At 41.4% G+C, this 14,446-nt stretch overlaps 1 non-coding gene across 1 annotated transcript; it reads left to right on the top strand.

Annotated features, from left to right (window-relative positions):
- The first annotated feature begins 2,403 nt into the window (after nt 1–2,403).
- On the top strand, nt 2,404–2,476 carry TRNAG-UCC (transfer RNA glycine (anticodon UCC)). The gene has a single exon. It is a non-coding gene; the product is annotated as a tRNA-Gly (tRNA).
- Nucleotides 2,477–14,446: the final 11,970 nt, after the last annotated feature.

Genomic DNA, 14,446 nt, shown 5'->3' with positions numbered 1-14,446 from the left:
GCAGGCTCAGTAGCTGTGGCACACGAGCTTAGTTGCTCCGTGGCATGTGGGATCATCCTAGACCAGGGCTCGAACCCATGTCCCCTGCATTGGCAGGTGGATTCTCAATCACTGCACCACCAGCGAAGCCCCATGTGTGTAGTTTTAAGCCATTTAGTTTTAGAGTCATTGGTTACACAGCAATAGATAGGGAATACAATTTCCTGCCAGAAAGGATAACCTAGGGAAGGAGGAGGCTCCAACAGTCAGAATCTGTATAGAGTGGACCACATGGACCACAGATAACCAGGGACAGAGTGGAGAGCAGCAAACAGAGGGACAAAAAACATCACTGTTGACAAGAAAGCCCAGCAGAGGAGCCTCCAGTAAGCCCTTAGAAACATCACTGAGAGAAATGATGGGTTGTGACACTGGTCCCAGAGAGAGCAAAGCCATCAGCAAGGAAGGTGCTTCCCTTGGTCCTCTTTTCCTTCCTCCATCCCTCATACCAGCCCCAGAGGCCTTGTTGCCAAGCTAGCAGAAAAAGCACAGGAAGTGAGGAAGCGGCAACCACACCCTCGTGGCTCTGCCAGTGGTCTGCTTAAAACAGGTTCCAGATGGGGAAGGGAAGAAGATTTTGCTCTAATTTGAGTTCAGACATTGATTAATATTTTGGGCTGGATAATTTCAATTTGTGAGTTGAGCTTTGTGTTTTGTGACTTAATGTGGCCAGAAAAGACAGGGCCTAGGGAAGGTAACCCATACCGAGTACATTTTTACAGTAAAGTTGTGTTTTGATACATCACTGTGTTTGTTTGACATGCTGGTTACAAATATATTTTAAGTCTTTGAAAATTGATAAATTAGTTATGTCTATAGCAATACTCCTATGTTATTCCATTTGCCAATAATTTTAGGTGATGATTTACTGTATTATTATTGTTTGTTTACTCATGTACCAGGAACATGCCTGGTTTTTAAAAGTTCAGGATATAATCTCTTGAGACTTTTGATTATAGTGTTTAAAAATTAAAATATGGATGAATAGACAGAGCACAGAGGATTTTTAAGGCAGTGAAAATACTCTGTATATTGCAGGAACAGTAGACACATGTCATTACACATTTGCACAAACCCACAGAATGTTCAACACCAATAGTGAACCCTAATGTAAACTATGGACTTTGGGTGATAATGATGTGTCAATGTAGGTTCATTAATTGTAGCAAATATACCACTTGGGTACGGGGTTTTGATAGAGGGGGAAGCTGTGTCTTGGGGGACGGGGTTATACGGAAATCTTGGAACCTTCCTCTCAATTTTGCCATGAATCTAAAACTGCTCTACAAAATAAAGCCTATTTTTTAAAATTAAATTAAAATCTCTCCCTTTCTGGCTATGTATGTGATGAGTTACTAAACATGTAATAAACTTGTAATATCCCCAGATAACAGAGAGAAGCACTTGCTTTAATTTGTAAGTTAGCTTCCATCATGAGCTCTTTTGGATTCAACAGTGAAAGTAAAGAAAATTGAAGTGTTTTGAGAGAGTGAGTGTGTGTGCACTCAGCAAAAGGTAAACAGAACATAACTAGTCTGGCCAAATAGAGAAAAAAGAGAAAACATTTGTACACAGTTACAGACAGCATCTTTTTTTTTTTTTTTTTGCGGTACGCGGGCCTCTCCCTGTTGTGGCCTCTCCCGTTGTGGAGCACAGGCTCTGGACGCGCAGGCTCAGCGGCCGTGGCTCACGGGCCTAGCCACTCCGTGGCATGTGGGATCTTCCCGGATCTGGGAACGATCCCGTGTTCCCTGCATCGGCAGGTGGACTCTCAACCACTGCGCCACCAGGGAAGCCCCAGGCAGCATCTTTTAATTAGGTGACATGGTAAGCCATCCAAATCCATTTTCTCCCATCTCTGCCCTGTTCTGTGCCTGCAAAAGAGTGGTCTCAGTGGACTCCATCACCCAGGGGTCCTTGCCCTCTAGTTTGCAGTGTGGAGAAGTGTTAGGAGACTGGAGTTTGGAGGAAGGGACCAGTTGAAATGTTTCTCCTTGCCACCTGCCCTTTGCCTTGGCACAGTTCTGACAGTGGCCACGTTCTTTCATGGTCACAGCTCCCATTGGGTTGCTCCCTTTCAGAGCTACAGCTGTTCTGGTAACAATAGCTCCTCCCCCTGCCTCTTCCTGCCCTTGTAGTCATGGGATTCCCCAACACGCATGGTGGATTCCTTATACCTGACCACACCTCTGTAAAGAATCTCACCACTAAAAATCTTTTCAAAATCCCAGTAGAATGCTCTGTTCATTTCCTGCTGGGATCCTGACTGACACAGGTAGAAGCCAGTTATATGACTGAAAGATGCAGAAACTCCAGTGAAATTATCTGAACTTTATCTGGTTCATAGTTGGATTTTTGGGGACTTCCCTGGTGGTCCAGTGGTTAAGACTCTGTTCTTCCAATGCAGGGGGCACAGGTTCGATCCCTGATTGGGGAACTATGATCCTGCATGCTCTGCTGCCTGGCCAAAAAAAAAAAAGGGGGAAGTAGATCTACATGTACTAACACGGAGAGATTTCTAAGATTGCTGAGTGAAAAAAAAGTTACGTTACATAGTTGGATTTTTGTTTTCTACAGCTATCCACATCTTAGAATTATATAATTAATTCTACTTAATTAAATCTAATTTAATTTTAATTAAATTTGCTTTTGATGGGGGGCTTAGGTTTGCATACTTTTGCTTTTTGTATGATTTAACAGTAAGTACCCATTTGACCTTCTTTCAGCACCTTGTGATTAGAGAAGCTTGTTTGCAGGTTTGGTCACTAGAGTGGACTCTGAGCCCTTCTCTCTTTGCTGGCCTCCTGTTGAGCTGACACTTTGCTACACACGTTATACCAAAGCCTTGAATCTGGCCTCTGACCTCCCAAGAATCTTTGGCAGTGGCTCCCTTTGTTCTGCGTGCACCCAACCTTGTCAGGGGAATTTTGTGCTTTGAAATCTGGATTCAGCAACTCTAAACTGGGTGTAGAAAATTAATAATAAGGAAATAAAGTTGAAACCGCAAAATCACCTGCTAACCCAAATTTGCTTAAGTGAAATTTCCTCAAAACACGGGTGTCAGTTCAACCCTCACGTGAATGGTGGGGTGACAAATGAATCCTTTGTGTTGTGAAGGTTGACAGGTTCAGACGTCATGGAAAAAGGAACTATAGCCAATCCCAAACCTGGGAACTTTCCAAGATGAAAGCTGTGTCTTCGGGCACAAGACCAAATTACCCAACCTGGGATCTGTGGGCAGGATTTTGTCTTATTCATTTCTGTGGAATTTTGCCTGACATGAGGGGCACAAAAAAAATCTGTATTTGGTTAAAGTGTCAGATGAACTAAGGTTTACACTGATAAGTCAAAATGTATACTTATTCTAACTTCATAACGATGTTGCTGGTTGATAGCTTTGTCAATATAGCTAAAAGAATAAAACACGTTTTAAAACAGGCGACCTTATTTTCCAAGAGAAGATTTGGTAGTCACTAGGCTTAGCCATCGGTACTCTCTCTTCTTCAGGGTTGCACCTCCTGCCTCCTTGGGATTAGGCATGACCACATGGCTTGCTTTGTCCAGTGAAATGTGAAGGAAAGGGGCATGTGCCACTCTTGGGTAGAAGCTCTATGTGTATGTGCCACACTTTCTTTTCTTCTGCTAGGACCTCTAGCAAGGTACCTGATAGGCATCTACACCACCACCTAAATGACAGGCAGGGAGAGCAGAGCCCCCATCCACCCAAGGCGATCAGGTAGCATGAATGGATAAATACGAGTTCTGTTGTTTTAAGCCACTAATATTCTGGGGGGTTTTTGTCCACCATATAACTAAGCCCATCCTGAGTGAAATACACATAACGAGTTCCTAAAAACTCAATCCTAAAGCATAAAAAATACAGTCCCATAAAAACATTAGATGAGGAATATTATAATTGGACGTTGCATTTCTTTTTTTTTTTTAACATCTTTATTGGAGTATAATTGCTCCACAATGGTGTATTAGTTTCTGCTGTATAACAAAGGGAATCAACTATACATATACATATATCCCCATATCCCCTCCCTCTTGCGTCTCCCTCCCACCCTCCCTATCCCACCCCTCTAGGTGGTCACAAAGCACCGAGCTGATCTCCCTGTGCTATGCGGCTGCTTCCCACTAGCTATCGATTTTACATTTGGTGGTGTATATATGTCCATGCCACTCTCTCACTTCATCCCAGCTTAACCTTCCCCCGCCCCGTGTCCTCAAGTCCATTCTCTGTGTTCAAGTCCATTCTCTAGTAGGTCTGCATCTGTATTCCCATCTTGCCCCTAGGTTCTTCATGACCTTTTTTTTTCTTCTTCTTAGACTCCATATATATGTATTAGCATACGGTATTTGTTTTTCTCTTTCTGACTTACTTCACTATGACAGACTCTAGGTCCATCCACCTCACTACAAATAACTCAATTTTGTTTCTTTTTATGGCTGAGTAATATTCCGTTGCATATATGTGCCACATCTTCTTTATCCATTCACCTGTCCACGGACACTTAGGTTGCTTCCATGTCCTGGCTATTGTAAATAGAGCTGCAGTGAACATTGTGGTACATGTCTCTTTTTGAATTATGGTTTTCTCAGGGTATATGCCCAGTAGTGGAATTGCTGGGTCATATGGTAGTTCAAGTTTTAGTTTTTTAAGGAACCTCCATACTGTTCTCCATAGTGGCTGTATCAATTTACATTCCCACCAACAGTGCAAGAGGGTTCCCGTTTCTCCACACCCTCTCCAGTATTTATTGTTTGTAGATTTTTTATGATGACCATTCTGACCGATGTGAGGTGATACCTCATTGTAGTTTTGATTTGCATTTCTCTAATGATTAGTGATGTTGGATGTTGCATTTCTAATCAAGGGCTAAGCAGCAAATAATTCTAATAATTACACAATTTCATTATAGCTTAAAGCAGTCAGAGTCTTACACAGTGTGCACTGATCCTGTAAAAAACTTTAACTCTTCTGTCATTAATTTTACCCATCAGAAATGATTCAGTGTCAGAAGCTCGACTTTGTTGTTGTTTTGCTTGCTTTCTTAAGCTTTGAATTTGAGCCGGTGATCAGGGGATGGAGGTAGGGGAAATGGAAATGATTTGGATTGTCCATATCTCTTTAAAAAGTCTGTGCCTTCTTTATTTGATGATAAATATTCCTGTTGGGTTCCAACACCATTCAACCCCAGAACTACACTCAAAATTTCATTTGTCTATTAAAAATAAAAAGTCATGACATCCAAATAATTGAAGGCCTCTCTGGGCACTTTAGTTCTGCAGGCCGGTAGGACAGGGATTCTTGACTTGAATTTGTCTGGCCTACTTGCATACCAGCTGTGCTTTTCTCTTTCCTTTTCCCGTTAAACAACGCTGGATTATATTTAGTGTGAAGAAATTTGACCTTAGAATGTCTGAAGGCTGTGTGGAAGCAGGGAAACTGGCTGTCATCCCTTTTGGCTTTTAGGATAGATGTGGGCACTTACTTACTGATAAACATTTCTGGTTATTTTTTTAAAAGACAATTTTTCAGAGCAGTTTGAAGCCCACAGCAAAACTGAGAGGAAGGGACAGAGATTTCCCACATACCCCCCATCCCCTCCATATGCACAGTCTCCCCCATTTTGAACATCCCCCATCTGAGTGGTACGTTTGTTACAATTGATAAACATACATCGACACACCATTATCACCAAAGTCCATGGTGTACATTAGAGTTCACTCTTTATGTCGTACATCCTTTGGGTATGGAAAAACATAATGATATGTATCCATCATTATAGTATCATACAGAGTATTTTCACTACCCCAAAAATCCTCTATGTTTTGCCTATTCATCCCCCAACCCTCACCACCTGGCCACTACTGATCTATTTCCTGTCTCTATAGTTTTGCCTTTTCCTGGTTATTTTTTAAACACTAGATAATATAAAGACTTTGCTCCCATAGCCTCCCTGAGTCAGTCCCTAGTTCCAGCATCAGTGACCTGTCAGAAAGTTAATAGTGGGGCTTCCCTTGTGGCACAGTGGCTAAGAATCTGCCTGCCAATGCAGGGGACACAGGTTCGTGCCCTGGTCCAGGAAGATCCCACATTGCCGCAGAGCAACTAAGCCTGTGTGCCACAACTACTGAGCCTGTGCTCTAGAGCCTGCGAGCCACAACTACTGAGCCTGCATGCTGCAGCCACTGAAGCCCGTGCGCCTAGAGCCCGTGCTCCGCAACAAGAGAAGCCACCACAATGAGAAGCCCGCGCATAGCAACGAGTAGTAGCCCCCACACGCCGCAGATAAAGACCACGCGCTCGTTGCCTATTTTAACCCTCTGTGGAGACAAAGGTTAACTGGTGGATCTTTTCCAAAAGAGATGCAAAAATATTCCTGTCTAGTGAAAGAGATAACCCAAAAGGTTTTTCACCTTTTGAAATATCAGCTAGTTTTTATAGATACCGAGCTTCTCAGATGTTTTCTAGATCAGTTCTAATGTCTTCCCATTTACCTTATGAATTAATGAGTTAGAATATTCAACATGTCATTTTTACATTTTCCTGAGTCTTGATTCTACCTTTTGAAAATTATATTTTAACAGGTGCTATTTCTGTTACAGGCATTGGGAAGCAAAGCATTGATGGTGCTCTGTGTGTGGAAAGGTAGCATGAGCACACTCAGCTCTTATATCTTATTCTTATGACATGACTATGGATTGTTGTGTTATGAAAGCAGACATCTCTCTTTAAGTTGGAAACTTTCGTTGAAAAACTACCGGTGTGTTGGGCTTCCCTGGTGGCGCAGTGGTTGAGAGTCCGCCTGCCGACGCAGGGGACATGGGTTCGTGCCCCGGTCCGGGAAGATCCCACATGCCGCGGAGCGGCTGGGCCCGTGAGCCATGGCCTCTGAGCCTGCGCGTCTGGAGCCTGTGCTCCGCAACGGGAGAGGCCACAACAGTGAGAAGCCCGCGTACTGCAAAAAAAAAAAAAGAAAAAAAAGAAAAACTACCGGTGTTGGAAAGACACTGATAAATGGATATTGATTTTACAATGAGAGCAGCAGTTATTGTCAGCATCCCGCTCAGCTCCAGCTTCTATGGTCTTATTAGATAGTAGTAACTCTAAGTGACTGAGCCCAGTGTTCCTCCCTCACTGTAGTGGACACACATGCATGTTATATATGTCATATATGTAATGTATATTTATGTGTGCTATATGCTATCGCTACTTGATCAAATTTCCTTGGTCTACCAGGTGAGACTCATGGCTTTAGAACCCTGAGAAGGTAGGTCAAAGAGAGATCAATCTGTGGGTTAGACAGACAGCAGAAGACAGACCTAAAAGGTCTACAAAATCTGGAGATGCAAAGGGCGTGCAGTCTGGAGTCAGAAGTCAGTAGGGCTGGAGTCTGCTAGGTTCTGAGCCTCTTAAGCATGGGAGACGTGTATTCTTCTGTATCTGCCTAGCACGACATTTGGTACTCAGTAGAAGCTTAGCCATTCTTCTTTAACTGAATGATGGCCCAGGTGACTGGGTGAAAGAGAAGGCTTGAAATGAAAGATAATAAGTTTTAGATGGGAAAGTGATAGAAAAACTGGCTGAGGAAGGCTTCATGAGTCTGAGCAGAGGAACAGAGAAGTGCTGGAAGGGAAGGCTGCTTTGGAAGACTTGTCTTCTGACCCAAGTTAAGGCCTGTGTCCTCTCTGTGCTCTAGAAACAGGGCTGAGCTGAGAACATAGAGGTCTGTGCTCTGCCATCGACAACTCCAGTGATGTTGAGTAAATCTCTGTACTTCTTCCTGATGAAAACTAAAAATAACTCTGTCTGCACTCTGGCTCCATCACAGGGAAATTGAGGCTAAAAGGAAATCTGTGTGAAAATGCTCAGCAAATTTCAAGCACCACTCAGTGTAAGTAATTACCTGATGGGGTGGCAGGGCAGAGACAGGGAATTCCTGCACCACCCATCTTAACGCTGGACCATGGAAAGAATTTAAAGCCCAAATCCTGGAGTCTCTTAGGATGGGGAGCAGTTTTCAAATTATCAAAAAACATTCTAGTAACAGGAAAACTAAGTTCCTTGAGATCAGTTTCAGTGTCCCAGGTTGACAGCAACACCCCTAATTTTCTGACGATTGTTGGATTAGGAAAGGTGTTCATGAAGGATATGTCAGCGAGATTCTCCCCTTGCCCAGGGCTGTATCCAACCTCAGGGGTCTGTTTTACTTGGGCTGAGTTTGCTGATGTTCTGTGACAACCAGTTCTGGATGTTTGATAAACAATTAGCTTGACAGTTTGATGGACGAGAGTAACATTTGGGTATCATCTGTACTGCAATGAAAGACAGATGATTATTTTCGACGGAAACAATCACTGGCAATGAGGAAATGGAGAAGCCAGAGCCCTGAAGCTCACGCTGTGTTAAGATGTGGGGCCAGATCAAAACCCGTTTGAGATGAGGCCCAGCAGCCTGGGTGACAGTCCTGATCTGGCTGGACATTGAGTGGAGCTTCAGGGCACACAGCATGTTTTAGAAATGCCTATGTTGGCAGTGACCAATCTCAGCAAAAGAGGAAGAGAAAGGAAGGCAAGTTTGGTTGTGGCAATTGTCAAATCAGCAGGCCAGCCTGGGACCTGGGATTCACTTTGATTCACACTTTCTCTTTTTTAATTTTTATGTCCTGTTTTATCCCTTAATCAATTTTTAAATTCACATATCATGAACTTCACCCATTAAAAATGTACAGTTCAGTGGTTTTTAGTATATTCGGATATGTGCAATCGTCACTACCATCTAGTTCCAGAATATTTTCATCATCCCAAGAGGAAACCTCAATGGTCACTCCTTATTTCCTCCACCCTAGCTTCTCTTTATCTGTATGGATCTGCCTATTTTTAGACATTTCATATAAATGGAATCATATAATATATGTGGTCTTTTGTGTCTGGATTTCACTCAGTGTAATATTTTTGAGGTTCATTTATGTTATAGCATATATCAATACTTCACTCTTTATGACCAAATAATATTCCATTGTATGGATATACCACTCATTTATCAGTTTATGGAAATTTGGGTTGTTTCTCCTTTTTGGCTGTTAACGGATAATGCTGTTATGGATATCCATGTACACAGTTTTGTGTGGACATATGTTTTCAGTTCTCTTGGGTGTATACCTAGGAGAGAAATTGCTGTGTGTATGGTACTCTGTGTGTAACTTTTGGAGAAACCATACCTTAGACTTTTAAATGAATCAGGTGAGCATCAGTATATCTCCTCATCTTTGTAAAACTCCCTGAATTCTTTGGGGAGAGGGTGGTGCTAATAGAGAAATGTGTAGGCCAGGTGTTTGGAGGAATAATATGAGTGGGAGCTGCCCCTTCAGATGTCCAAATCTCTTACAGCAGCAGAGGTTTTTCTTTAGAAGGGAAGCAGAATTCTGTGGCTGAGGATGGGCACTTCTGCTGTGGGGATGGAGCCAATGATTTGACAACTGGGGTGACTGATTTCCCTATTTTGTACTATGGCAGACCATCTAGAGAAATACCTTCCTATCTACTGTGTACCCAGTCCACTGTGAGGTTGCTCTGATGGACATATACATGGCCTTGGCTCTCCACAGGTTAACCTAAGGTATAAGGCACATCAAGCAAAAATTTTTGACCAAGTATTAAATTGTGTGGGATACATGATAGGTTTTCCAGGGAACAGAGCCTTCAGCGTGGGCTGTGAATATATGTGGAAGCCCCACATTCACAGAATCCCCAGGGAGAGTGATGTGAGGCTAAGTTGGCTCTAGTTGTACATACATAATTCATCTTGGGATGGAAGATGTATCCACTTTGCCTGCCTTTCCTCCTCCAGGCATTGTCTGGCACAAAAGTCAAAGACTCATGAACCCTGCTGGGGCAATGATAGGATTTGTTTTGGTCACATGGTAATCCTGAACAAAAGGGCCTGGAAGACATATGGACCTTGTTCCGATGTTCTGTGAAGAGCAATGAGTCACCTGGGCGAGTCATCCAACCTTCTAGGTTCTGGCCATAGAAAACAGTGGGTCTTTCTGGACACCAGATGCCTCTGCGATTTGATTTCTTTCTGGCGTATGACTCACGTGGAATGTTTTTAAAAATTGCTGTGGACTGAGCAGTCTTTTCTGTAGCTGAATCTGGGCACACAGAGATGAAGCTGAATCAGTATGTTTTCCACACTTAATTCAATTCAGCCCAGCAGGATCTGGATGAGGCAGGAAATCAAGAAGCAAAGGAACCAGGGTGAATGTGAGAAAGGAAGGTTCTGGTTCAGTTTAAAGTTAAACCAACACCAGGGGTAGACAAGATATTATGCTAATCAAAATTTTGTTTCTGATTCAGAAGCATAGACATTTTGGGTAACAGAAATAAGAGCCATCTGAGCTGCATAGGGAAGTTTTGTTTTAAGGGTCACACTTGAATTTCCTAGAAATCACTGTTCCTATCATCTCCTTAAAGAACATGAAGAGTGAGGGTTTGGTCTTCTAGTCACCACTGATCAATTTAATATTCTGTTAAGAGTAATACAGCCATTTTGTAAGAAAGGAAAAAGAATACCAGAGTCTTTAGATTTAATAACACACTAATTTAGAGCAGATACACTGAATACCCGTGTTCAAGGCCAGATACATATGGCATAGAAAATTTTTTTTTAGGTCAGTCAAATTCAACACACTTGAAAATAAGTGAATTTGGCATAAACCTTTGAGAAGGGCAGAGTCATAGCGATGGACCCCCAGCCTGTTGGAGATTCCACATGGGGTTGCCACCAAATCACTGGAATATGAGATACCCGTTGAACATCTGGAAAGGTCTTTGGAAACCAAGCATAAGAGGTAGTATTTTATGAGAGCTTATTATGTGTACCAGGCATTATTTTGAGTATTTCACACATATTAATTCCTTTAATCCTCAAAACAATCCAATAGGCATGATGGCTGAAAGTTACTCTTAAATACTTCAGAAAAAAAAAATAATAGAAAGGGAAAGAAAGACAAAGAGAATGGTAAAGCAAATGGGGAAAAATATTACAAAGGGGTGATCTGAATAAAGAGTAATAGGATTTCTATGTACTATTTCAGCAACTTGTCTGTAGGTTTGAAATTATATCAAAGTAAACATTTACCAAAAACACCCCCATGAAGAAGATCTTATTATTCTCATTTTAGAGATGAGAAAAGTGAGGCACAGAGAGGTTAAGTAACTTGCTCTGGGCCACCTGATACTAGGTGGTGGAGCCAGGATTCCAGATTGTTGTTCTCAGAGATTGACAAGGTGAGGCAGATATAGAGACAGAACTACTGTTATATGCTCAAGTGATTATTTTGGTCTTTGTTGCTCCAGAAGCATAATTTTGATCTGGCCACCAAGCCCAGCATTTGGACACTTGGGCAACCTGAGTGGAGGTGCAAGGGAGGGATATAAGATATTGAGTGTGGTCTCTGCACAGCCACTGGTCCATACACTGTTACCTGCTCATGGAGAGTTAAATACAGCAAGTGAGGGTAAGCATTTAGAAATTTTGATAGCAATCTGACATTGCTGCAACATCCAAACATTATCATTTATCTGGTAATTCTTTTTTTTTCTTTTCACTGATTAATTCAAAGATTTATTAAGGGCCTACTGCATGTTTAGTATTGGATGAGACTTAGTTTGCTAAAAACAAAGTTAGAGCAGTAATTACGTAATGTCCCATCTGAAATATAATAGCAACTTCAAATATATCATATCAAGGTTTTTCTTTCAAAAATTTTCTAATGTGTGTGTTTTTAAAACTGAGATATAATTGACATATAACAATGTTAGTTTCAAGCATACAGCATAATGATTTGATATATGTAGTGAAATGATCACTACAATAAGTCTGGTTAACATCCATCACCATGCATAGTTGCAATTAAAATTTTATTTTTAGTTGAAGTATAGTTGATTTACAATATTATATTAGTTTTGGGTATACAACACAGTGATTCAATATTTTATAGATTATACTCCATTTAAAGCTATTACAAAATAATGGCCCTATATCCCTGTGCTGTACGATATATCCTTGTTGTTTATTTATTTTATACTTAGTAGTTGATACTTCTTAATCCTGTGCCCCTATCTTGCTCCTCCCCTTTTCCTCTCCCCGCTGGTAACCACTGTTTTTTTTCTCACAATTCTTTTGTGTGTATGTGATGAGAATTTTAAAGGTCTGTTGTCTTAGTAACTTTCAAATGTACAATACAGTATTATTACTATGATATTCATTTTTGTTATATTTCATGAAAGATCCCCAACAAATCAGGGGATGGGGTGAAGGAAGGAAAAATCTTGCTCCTTTGCCATAGATAGTTTGTAAAGCTCTGGTCTAGTCGTGTTCTCTATCTTAACAGATGAGAAAACCAAGGCTCAGAGAAGTGAAGTGCTTTGAAAGTCTCATAATTAGTCAGTGGGCGGCAGGAACTAGGGTTAAGTCTTCTGATTTCAGCCTCGTGCCTTGCTCATCTCCAAGTGATGCTGTTCCCTTTGTGCTTTCACACAACTGAGGCAGCCATAGGAAAGCCCAGGACCCCTCTCTCCTCTATCTTCAAGTTGCCCCTGGACACCAGAATAGGAGCCAGAACTTGGCTAAAGCCTGCTCATATCAGTCTTTGGAGAATTCAGGCTCAGGACTTAGGGATGGGGAAGACCCCTCTGGAAAGGTTGCTGCTGAAATCTGATTGTTGCCTGCTTCCACTGCTCATTTGCTTGTTCTTACTTAGAAAAGATTGATTGCTGGTGAGAATAAAGAAGAATTCAGATTATTAGGAATATAATCTATTATTCTTCTTAATGTATTATACTTCTCAAGGATATAGCACCTTTTTAATCCCAAAGAGGTTAATATATTGTCCAGCTGTACCAGAGGCACATGGTTGCAGGGGGTAGAAGCCAATTGGCATCCTAAGTGGAACAAATGGAAATGGAAAATGCTGGCTGCGGAAACCAAAGGGAATTCTTCACCTTAATTAAGATTCTGCAATATTGAAAGTCTAGGTGGAGGAAGCCGGAAACCAAGCCAGAAACTTGGTTTCTGACTTCATTAAAATGAACGCTGCTTAATTAGAACTTAGTTAACACAAATTGGAAAGAAGCAAGACTCATGCCCATTGAACTTGGTCCAGGTTAGGAATTAAAACCCGATAGTTCAGCTCCTGCCCTTGAAAGCTGTCCTCCACCTTCGCAGTTTATAGGTAGCAAACCTGATCTGCTTCTCACATTATCTGCTTCCCTAGGGGAAATGGAGTCTGGTGTTTTTGAAATATTACATTTAGAGGGAAATTTTTATTTAAAGTTCTCTAATTAAATAGATATGGAGTCTCACACCAACCAAGAGCTTGTTTAGGATCATTCTTGTTGTCTGGCTGCTTGCAAAAGTCTAATCAGTAAACTATGCAAGACAAAATGTTACTCAGGTTGGATAACTTCATATTAATGAAATGTAAATAAAGCAAGAGAAAGGGAAATTTTAGAAATTCAAATAAACACACTTCATGTCATTTGTCTTCCCAGACAGTTTCTCAGACTCTCTTTTCTCCGTGGTCATGGCTCAAGTGCTTTTTAGTGATAACCCTGATTACTCCACATTTCAGCAAAATACAAACATTTCTCTCTTGTGTTTTTGTTTACTACTTCTGTTAGAAACATGAAAGCCACATCAGCTAGATGGAAATCCTGGAGGGATCTAGGAAGAAAGTTTGACAGTAAACATGGCAAATCCCATGTGATTAAATAAATGCTTATAAATGAAAGCAAGAATATTGTGTTTTGAATTGTTAACTGTAAAGTTAGGACTGGAAATGATTGGGCAGGCTACCTGTTGCTGGGGCAGAGGAGTTGTGTTTCAGCCCCAAATCTGAAAACTCTTGGATGACAAAGCAGAGATCAAGAGGCACGTGAGAGCTGACTTTTCTTTTACTGAGGTTGTTTTGTTCTTGGCTTAAGAAAATAGATCTGGGATAATCTAGTTTTTATAAACTCCTGCAAATGAAGTGGCTTTGGTTATGTTGCCATTGTTGAAAGGCAATGGTCCTTCTCTGTAACCTTGATGTGCAATTTGAATTCAGGAAATGAAACTTAAGTTTGTCTTTCAGTGCTGACCCGCTAGAGGTACCATTAACCAGGCCTATATGTCAGAAAAATCCCTACTCTCCTGGTAAAGCTCCCTCTGTCTCAGGATCATGTGAGATTCACCACACATCACTCAGAAAACATGAGATCATCTTTACATAATGAGAGAGTGAGAGCTGGGACCTGATTTCATATTTTTTCCCACAGATTTTGCTTTTTACTCTTGTCAGTCATATCTGAAAGGCTGACAGTTACCAGGGGCTGTGACCAGGCATGAGGGGGA

The sequence above is a fragment of the Lipotes vexillifer genome, unplaced genomic scaffold (assembly GCF_000442215.2).
Source record: "Lipotes vexillifer unplaced genomic scaffold, Lipotes_vexillifer_v1.1 scaffold278, whole genome shotgun sequence".
NCBI classification, from domain to species: Eukaryota; Metazoa; Chordata; class Mammalia; order Artiodactyla; family Lipotidae; genus Lipotes; species Lipotes vexillifer.
The sequence above is the reverse complement of the archived record's forward strand: the minus strand, read 5'-3'. Positions and strand labels throughout refer to the sequence as shown.